Raw genomic sequence first — 10,132 nt, 5'->3', positions numbered from 1 at the left:
CGCATATGTGTCATGCGAGACATTCCCGTCCTCAGAGAGCTTACAATCTAAAGATACAAAACAGGCAAAGGAAGGGTGATTATCTTTAGGTTACAAATGGAGGAACACTCGTATTAAGTGATTTGCTCAAAGTCAGCCAGGCAGCCTGTGGCAGAAGAGGAACCGGAACTCAGCTCTCCTGTGCACCAGACCAGTGCTCTAACCAAAAACCAACCTTCCTCCCTAAAGCCTGCTGTTGGCACACCTCTATAATCCAGCCGCTTCCCCCTCACCCACGATCCGTCCACCCACCCTGCATTTCCCTCCACCCAAACCTTGATGGGCACAGATGGTCATAAAATATGTCTGCACAGTGTAGTGGTAACATATGACAGCATGGATCAGTGGTTAGAGCACTCAGCTAGGACACCGGGGACCTGGATTCTATTCCCAACTCTGATGCTGGGAGATCTTAGACAAGTCACCCCTCTGCCTCAGTTTCCCCACCTGTCAAAGGGGGATAATGATACTGACCTCCATTGTAAAATGCTTTGAGATCTACTGATAAAAAGCAATATGGTGATATTATCATTATATGCTGAACCAAAGGCTCAGGTCCCAAACCACCTAAATTTTGGAGTGGGAGGGAGCGGTTTGCAACAATGGTCTGAATTTTGTGGTGCTGGCCTTTACCTGTACAATGAGCAGCACCAAAGCTCCATGTTGGATCCAAATGAAAAAGTGTTTGGGTTTATTTTCCCCACCCTGTCCCTGCCTCCAGGAAAATTTTTGGAATGAAAATGAAATTTTTCCCTGGGAAATTTTGAAACAAAACTTTTTCATTTTAATTTGATTCCAATCAAAATTTGAGTCATATTGAAAAAAAAATGGCCTTTTCATTCCAGTGTTGGGAAAAAAATAAGTCATCTTGAATCTAAACCTTTTGTTTTGTTTCAAAATATCCCAGTGGGAATAATCAAAACTTCCATTAAAAAAAAAAAGACATTTCCCAGTGGAAAAAAGTCAGTTTCGACACCACCCACCCTAAGAAAATCTGAGATTTTTTCATCAGGAAAAAAGTGTAGTGGAAACATTTGAGTTGGTTCTTCTCCACATACAAACCACCCAATCTGAAGGGGCATTGGAACAGTTGGTGTAAAGGAGGTGCAGAGCGCCATTGAACCAAACTGCAAACCCTGCCTAGGATGGAAACCACTTCCAGCCAGGGGGTGAAGCAGCACTCCTAGTTCCAGCCCCTCTGACGACCTGCCTTTCACAGCGCAGCTCCATCTTTAGCTAGCACACTGCTCCAGCCTCATCTGGCTGGTAGCAACCATCCGAGCTCCCTGGCATCTGATTTTCTCATCCCCAAGCACCTCTAATCTCTCTCCCATGGCTGATATTTACCAAGGGGGATAAGTAACCTCCTGAGAGGTTATTCTCATTAACCCCCCTCTCCCAGGCCAGCATTGCTAAATAGGTGTGTGTGACACTAGGACACACACAAACACAGCATGTTCTCAACACCCCACGCCCAGAGAATGTGCACTTTCTGTCCCACACAGGCATTTCTGATGTGTTGCCCAATGGTTTTATATACACATTTCCCAATCAATTAGAGGAAGGGTGGTCTTTGGGATAAAGCCCTGAGCAGGACATCACGCAATCCTCAATTCAACTCCCAGTTCTACCTCAACTTCCCCTGCACGAACCTGGGCTAGGTTCTTGATGCCTCATTTCCCAGTTAGGACAATACTTCTATCTTGTCTTGCTATGTACAGCCCCTAGCACAACAGGACTCTGGTCTCGGCTGGACCCTCGATGTCCTATTGTAACGCTCTGAATAACTGATTCTGGCACGTGCTCTGTGCTTGTGACTTTAAAAAAAAAACCAAACCAAATCCATTAAAATCACATATTCGGATTAAGTTTAAGCACTGGTCCCAGCACCACTATTAAACCAGCAGGGCCCCTTCACATAAAACAAGGGTCAAACAGAATATGATTTTTAGGAATAGGTTTTGCTCGTCTGCAACTGCAACGCAAATGAGTTATTTAGCGTCTAACCATTCACATTACAGAGTCAAATGTCTGAAGTATACTAAGGTCAGGTGAGCACATTATGACACATTTATGGATTATGAGAATTATGGACATTCAAAAAACCCAAGCAAGCCAGAAGTGCATTTCTCCCCTACTAGCATCCACCAGGGAGCTAGCCCACCACAGGTATTCCAGACAACTGCCCCGTGTCCTTTACCCTTCTGAGACCTGTCATGGAGGCCCACTCCGTTTACTATGTCTTTCAACAGAGCCTTCAGCCCGGTCTGCTCAGAGGAGACAACAGATGACCCAGGGCACTAGGTGCCAATTGCAGAGGTCACCGGTTCTTGCACCATAACCTGCCAGGCGCAGCGGCTCTGCTGTCCTCTTCCCCCTGGCTGAGACGCCTGTAGACACCAGCCTGGTGGTTGCTCGTGGAGAAAGTGAATAAGGAAAAGTTATTTACTTGTTCCCATAATATAAGAACTAGGGGTCACCAAATGAATTAATGGGCAGCATGTTTAAAACAAATAAAAGGAAGTTGTTCTTCACGCAGCGCACAGTCAACCTGTGGAACTCCTTGCCTGAGGAGGTTGTGAAGGCTAGGGCTAGAACAGCGTTTAAAAGAGAACTAGATAAATTCATAGAGGTTAAGTCCATTAATGGCTATTAGCCAGGATGTGTAAAGCCTCTGTTTGTCAGAAGGTGGGAATGGACGGCAGGAGAGAGATCACTTGATCTTTGCTTGTTAGGGTCACTCCCTCTGGGGCACCTGGCATTGGCCACTGTTGGTAGACAGGATAGTGGGCTGGATGGACCTTTGGTCTGACCCAGTCTGGCCATTCTTATGTGAGGACTGAACCCAGTTGCTAGTGAGGACTGTCCCCGGGACTGGAGCTGGGGGTCCCCTAAGCCCTATCGGACTGTAATACTGGATACTCCCATAAATGTTCCTTGCTGGAAGAAACTGCCTGAACGCTCTCCTGCTCAGAACAGGCCAACGTCCAACTCTGCAGGCCCCTAAGCCTGTCCGGCCGCTGGCCAGGAAATTCGCCGAGGGTCTGATACTAGACACCAGCAGGCAGGGAGCTGCATGCCACCCACCCCATGTCATCCCATCCTGCCACTCGGCATGGAAGCGACATGCTGGTCACCAGCTTGACAGAGCAACGGGGACATATGGAGACCACACTTCCCAGCATGCAATGCTCCATCAAGAACCAAGCCGTGGGGCAGTAGCTTCGTCTAGGGGGCTGTCAGGAGAGAGCACTGCATGATGGGCTACGTCATCCCCATGGCTAGCCAGTCCCCCCTGAGTTTCGCAGGCGGTCAAACTCCTCGAGCACCCTTCTGGCCCCAGAAACCTAGGCCGCTCCCCGTTCACACGGCAAGTGAAACCTGACGCCAGGTTATTACCGAGAGAACAGTTTTTAGGGCAGCCTGCTTTCCAGCACAAAATTTACAGTAAACACCAAAAATCAAACACAGTGAACTTGGCTTCAACCCTAAACACACCACCTGCCAGGAAAGCTCTTCCAGAGGGAAGTGGCAGCAGCCAAAGCTTCAGCAGGGAGGATCATAGAATACCAGGGTTGGAAGGGACCTCAGGAGGTATCTAGTCCAACCCCCTGCTCAAAGCAGGGCCAATCCCCAGACAGATTTTTCCCCAGACCCCTAAGTGGCCCCCTCAAGGATTGAACTCACAAACCCTGGGTTTAGCAGGCCAAGGCTCAAACCACATGGCTCAGGGATTTGGGAACCTTGCAATAACTTAAGGGCTTTATTTCCCGTGCCCGCCTCAAACCCCATGTTCTGTCAGCGCCTGGAAGGGAGCCGCCTCCTGGCTGATGGTTCTTTATTTCTCCCCTGCCTTGTGTATCGGGCTATCATTTACACCTGTGCAAAACCCTTCCCTGCCTGCTCCTCCGCCGGTGGAAATAAGCAGCTTTGGCCATTCCTGCCAGTGCAGACGCTGAGCTCACGGGCTGGGCTGGTGGCAATGTTGCACCCAGTTTGCCCAGGTGGATGTGCCAACCCGGGGTGAGGAGCAACGGAGCAAAGCTGCCGGAGCTCACGTTTCTTTTCACCTTTATCCCATTTTGCAGGGCCGGGCTCTTTCTGCCTCACATTTCGGGCCCGCCACCAGCCGACTTTCAGCGGGCATTGCCGGTGACACATGTCAGAGCCAGTAGTTTGGAGCCACCTCCCAGCTCTGTTTGGAGCAAACACGCTTTTCAGTTGCAGCTCTGTTATTACTGTGGTCATTCATTAACCCCCTTGCCCTCTGCCAGAGCAGGTGAGACGCTCGAGGTCCCCCCGCTCACCAGCCAGCAGATTGTGTTTTGACTAAATTTTCTTTATTCTTTTCATCGACACTTTGCTTTTCATCCCCCAACACAATCTGTGCAGCTTCAAAAGGAGATGCCAGGTGCTGCTATTTGATTCCTCTCTGTTTGCAAATACAAAAGGTGTTTCAGGTCCTTTTATTCCCTGACTATAAATCCAGACAACACGTGCGAGGCAGCAGGCAATTGTCCCCGAAGGTTGTAAGCACCAGATATTTTTATATACTGTAATTTAGGGCCAGGCCACTGATTGCATCTCTGTTCCAGGAACTCCTGCCCAGCACCGTCCCCCAGAGAAACGCATAGTAGAATGACATATAAATGTTCCAGGGTCACCTAGCTAACTCCCGGAGTAACCCACGTCTCTACAGTATTGCAGTGAAACTCGCCAAGGACATTAGAGACGGTGCCTGAACCTAAACTCCAGAGGAAAGATTACAGCTTGACACTAAAGAGGGAGGGCGACCTAGTGGTTAAAATGCTGGCTGACGAATCAAGAGATCTAGATTCAATTCCTTACTCTGGTCCCAACTCCCTGTAAGCCTAGTCACTAAAATTGCCTGTTATCCTACAGCCGGCTACAGAGTTAGCAAAGCAGGCTGCACAAAATGCAGAGCGATAGAGAATCAGACCTTCAGTTTCCCCACACGTAACCCCAGCTGACAATCATTCCTTTGTCTCTCTGGGCTTTTAGACCATACACTCTTCAGGGCAGGGATCGTCTCTTACAGTTGGAACGTACAGCCCCAAGCACAATGGGTGATGAGCTCACGTAGGGCTGCCGGGATACTAGTTATTATATATGAGTGACAGGGGATGGTTCACTTGATGATTCCCTGTTCTGTTCATTCCCTCTGGGGCACCTGGCACTAGCTGCCGTCAGATGACAGGATACTGGGTTAGATGGACCTTTGGGCCGTTCTTATAGTGGCCCAGGCACTGTGGGAAAGATGGGGTTTCAACCCCCCAGACTGGGGCTAGTTCCCATCCAGGGTTTGTATCGGGCTTTTTACAGCGGCCCCTGTCTCAGGGTAATGAGCGCAGGGCACATGCCATGAGAAGCTTGGATCTGGAACCAGCGCTGAGATTTTGATCCAGCTTTTCTTTCCCCCGGCAGGAGTCAATAGGTCAGATCCCCAGCTCCACTGGCTAATCCATTTGGCCCAACAGGGTCCAAGTCTCCTCCTATTTACACTCACCTAAATCAGAAGCGATTCCCACAGCTGCTTTCCCTGTTTACGACGCCCCAGCAGGTCTGTTCACACTGGCATCAGCCAGCTGCTCAGAGCGAGGCGAGCCCCAGATGAGAGATCCTGGGCCCTCTTGATGTGAATGGCAAAAAATTCCCACACTCCTCTGCACTGGTGAGGCCGGATGCCCCCCCTCGAGTCTGGGCATCCGTCCCTGCCTCACTTGCCCCTGCCACAAACCACAGCCAGCAGGAAAGGCAGCACACTCAGCCATGCCTGAGTCACTCCTCTGAGGCCCCGATCCTGCCTCACCTCCCACCAAGGGGGCAGAGGAGCTGGGGGGAGATGCTCAGAACCCAGCAGCCTTCCCGTGGGACTGGAATTAGGGAAACACACAGCTCCCATGCAGGGTCACAAGGGGCATGGCGTCCTCCTGGCGGCGCACTGGCATCTTCCCAACAGACATTCCAGAGGTGCTCTCTCCCCAGGTCCTGGCGTTTTGGGCAGACAGGCTCCCAATAAATAGGTAGGTAATAAAAAGCCCCAGCCCCAAAAGCCACGTTCTCTATTATGCAGCAGCCCCCAGGACCCAGCACGGCATTCTGTGTTCCTAGGCCACTGCTCCAACCGAGCCGTCCATCCCCAAACCGCTGTGGCTGCATCCTCCCTGGGGTCCAGTGACACCCCCACCCCTTATAACAGCCCTTAGTCCTGCTCCACACCCATCCCCCTGAGACTCTCAAAGGGCTCCCCACACACTCATCATTAGTTCATCCTCCCCCCCACCCCACCCCCCGCTGCGAGATGGGTCAGTATCATTCCCCATTACACAGATGGGGAAACTGAGGCACTGGGAGGGGACAGGACTTGCCAGGGAGGCCGGGCAAAGCCAGGGCTAGGAGCCAGATGTCTAGATTTCCACCCCCCTGCTCTCAGCCTGCAGGCCACGCTCTAGCAGAGCTCAGGGGTCTTTACCGGATTGCAATGGCCTCTCTTTCCATTCCATATGCCCAGAAATAGCTATTCCCATCCCGCCTTGCTCCCCACATCTCCAGGAGACAGTTTGGGATTTTCTCTGATCTGCCTCACTTCACTGCATCGGGCGCAGCATGAGGAGCAGGGGTTAAACTCTTGCATTTGATCGCAGCCCCGCTGATGTCTTTGTTTCAATTCCTCCAGCCCCATCTTAGCTACAATTTTCCACTTTCACGTCTCTTTCCATGACTCCCTGCAAACCTGAATTATTTATCGCCTGGACTCCTGCGTTCCTTGCCCCACCAGATCAACTTCTCATCACCAGTCAAAAGCCCAGTAAGAACCCAAATAAGCAGCTACCACCCCCCACCCTGCCCCAAAAGTTCCTGCTTATTCCTTTTTGCTCCAGAACCTGGGGGCGGGGGGTGTCTCTGTGTTTTGAAGTCAAATGGCCAGTTTCTCAGGGACACTGTTTCACCCTTACACTGAAAAATGAGGGACTCAGCATTAATTGGTGGTGAAATTCCAGTGTGTTTAGCAACAAAGGACCCTGGAAATTACTAGACTGTTTCAGAGCAGGGGGCCCATCTACCCTGGTATCCCGTCTCCTACTACTCAGCGCAAGCTGCTTCAAAGGAAGGTGCAGAGAGCCCTGCAGTTATGGGAGAATGACTGGGAGTTACAATGGGCCATTTTGTTCCCCCCTAGGGGTAGCTGGGCCACGCAGAGCGCAGCATGGGTTCTTTTAGCTCAGGCTGTAGGCAGGCAGACGCCTTTCGCTCCTGAGATCCCAGCTCGAAATTACCGTGCCGACCTGGAGACCCCATTTTATTAGAGGCTGCACGGACACAACAGTCAGAGACAATCCTTGCCCCTGAGAGGTCACAATCCAGGTAGAGACCAGCAAATGGAGGAGGGTTGTCCCCACTTTACAGATGGGGAACCTGAGGCATGGAGCAACAATGTGACTTAACCAAGGTCACACAGAGAGTCAGCAGCAGAGCTGGGACCTGTCCCCCGCTCTCCCAAGGTCCATTATTATTTTGCTATTTGTATTACAGTCACACCTAGAATTAAAGCACCCATTGTGCTGGGTGCAGGACGTATACACAGCAAGAGGCCATCTCTCCTCCAGGAAAGCTTACAACCTCAGAAGACACATGTGAGACAGGAAACAGGCACAGAGGCACCCCTTCCCCTAACACACAAACTAGGGCTCACCCCCTGAAATTACTAGGCAGCAGGTTTAAAACAAACAGGAGAAAGGTACTTCACCCAACACACACAACCCGTGGAACTCAATGCCAGTGGATGTTGTGAATGCCCGGAGCATAACTGGATTCAAAAAAGAATTAGGTAAGTTCCTGGAGGTTAGGTCCATCAATGGCCATTAGCCAAGATGGTCAGGGATGCAGCCCTGTGCTCTGGGTGTCCTTAAACCTCGGACTGCCAGAAGCTGGGACCAGATGACAGGGGCTGGATCACCTAATCGCCCTGTTCTGTTCATTCCCTCTGAAGCACCCGAGACAGGCTAGACGCTAGATGGACCATTGGGCTGACCCGGCCCAGCTGCTCTAACGGGATTTGCCCAAGGTCATGGAGCAGGTTAGGTGCAGATCCGGGAACAGGAACCAGGATCTCTTGCCTGCCAGCCTTGTGCTCCATCCACTAGCCCCCCACTGCGTCTGCAGACCCAGCCCGCTGCCTTAACCCTCGCCTCTGGGTCACCCACCCGTCCCATCCTGCACAGCTCCACCAGGAGAGCGTCTGCTGAGGCCACGCACCCCCAGCCAGCCAGTCTAGTATAGTCTCTCTCAGCGACCCAGGAGCGGACTTTCGAGGTCTGCTAGCCAGGCTAGGGAAACTTACTTCCAGGGGTGGCCAGCGCGGGCACAAGTGGGACGAGGCTGAGCACCAGCAAAGCTATCCCAAGCGGCAGGCGGTAGAGGGACGACGATGCTGCTGTCTCCTTCTCCACCCCCATGGTCAGTGAACAGAAAATCCCCCGGCTGTTCTCCAAAGTGAGGCAGAATGCACACACCCCCTCGCCCCCAGCAGCTCCTCTTATGGGGCGGAAAGCAGGCGCCACCCTGGCTGCAGAGCTTGGGAACAGAGGGACCCCAGCGCCTCCCACTTCATTCCCAGGGGACCGGCAGGGACAGCGCCGCTCCTTGGCCTTCACTGCAACTGGCCTCGATTCACCTCACTCCGGGCTTTAAGGAGAAAGCCCCCAGCTTCTGCGCTCCCCCATTTCCATGCTGCATGCATAGGGCTGGGCGAGCAGTCGAGCTCTGAGCGTGCACCGAACAGCAGACCTGGGTGCAGACAGCTGGGTGGAGCTGCCTCACGCCCGCCCCAAGTGCAGCCAGGTGAAACTCCAGCCAAGGGGCAGGACCAAAGTGGTCCCACCTTCGCCTAGGGGCCCTGTCTCCTTCCACTGCTGCCCTGGCTGGGTTGCAGGCAGGGTGGTGGCATGGTGGGAGCTGCCGGGCCCCACGCAGGCACGAGGGGCTGGGCTCAGGTTCACTTTTGTTTTTGGTTGTTACATTCAAAATATTTAGCCTGAAAACTGAACCGAGATGGGGTTGGACCAGGGCCGGAGTGTTGGGGGGGGGGCTTGTTTGGAAAATAAGGAGCCAGAGATTGGCCAGGGAAGAGAGATTCCCCCAAACACTCCAGCTAACTGGGAGGCGGGGGTTGCAGCCAACAGCCCCAGATCCTCCACCAGTCAACTGTATGACCCCGAGCAAGTCTCTGGGCCTCAGTTTCCCCTGTTGTCACAAGGTTCATGATAGCGGGTGGAGGATTGGGATGCTGCTGCTGGGGGAACGTGGTGTGACCCTTCATTATGGATCAGCACCCAGCTGCCACAGGGATGGGCACAATTGCAGAGAGGCCCCTGGACATTTTTTTCCAAAAAAAAAAAAAAAAAGAAAAAGAAAATTCAGGGAAAACTCTCAAGGCCAACGGGATTTTTTTTTCTGCCTCTCGTTTCAAACTTCTTGTAGAGAATCCCTGCTCCCCCCGCAATCCCAGGCGAAGGAACCTACATAGTCTTGCTCAAATAGTCCACACAACCAGCAAACGGCTTGGTGCAGCTGGAGCAGGGGTCTTTGAACCACTCCTGTTGTACTAGGCACGAGCAGGGCCTGAAATGGCCAAATCTTCTCCTGCCCAGGCCAGCTAGATTGGCCCCTCGCCCCTTCATGAGCAGCAGCAGAGGGGAGATGATGGGCCCTTTGCAATGCAGCACTTACCCCCATCCCACAGTGAGATGTCAGGCCGGGCAGGGGTTCTGGAAGGGCAGTGGAGCAGGAGAAAAGCTGGCCTGATAGGTGGTTTGCTTTGAACCCACTCAGTCGCCCCAGCTTGTGGGATCCAGCCACAGCACAGTAACTCGCATTCCCGCAGCCTCACCTTGGATCAGGGCAGGGGTGGAGAATCCCTCCAGGATGGAGCAAGCAGGGGAGCTTTCTGCCAGTGACACAGCTTTGACTGCTCTTTTGTCAAAGGAACTTTTACTGGCACAGGCAGTAACTAGCTGGCAGCAAATTTTCGAGGCAGAAGGGCTGCATTAGATCTGCACTATTAGGGACTCTC

Source organism: Gopherus flavomarginatus, chromosome 20 (assembly GCF_025201925.1).
Source record: "Gopherus flavomarginatus isolate rGopFla2 chromosome 20, rGopFla2.mat.asm, whole genome shotgun sequence".
Classification (NCBI taxonomy): domain Eukaryota; kingdom Metazoa; phylum Chordata; order Testudines; family Testudinidae; genus Gopherus; species Gopherus flavomarginatus.
The sequence above is the reverse complement of the archived record's forward strand: the minus strand, read 5'-3'. Positions refer to the sequence as shown.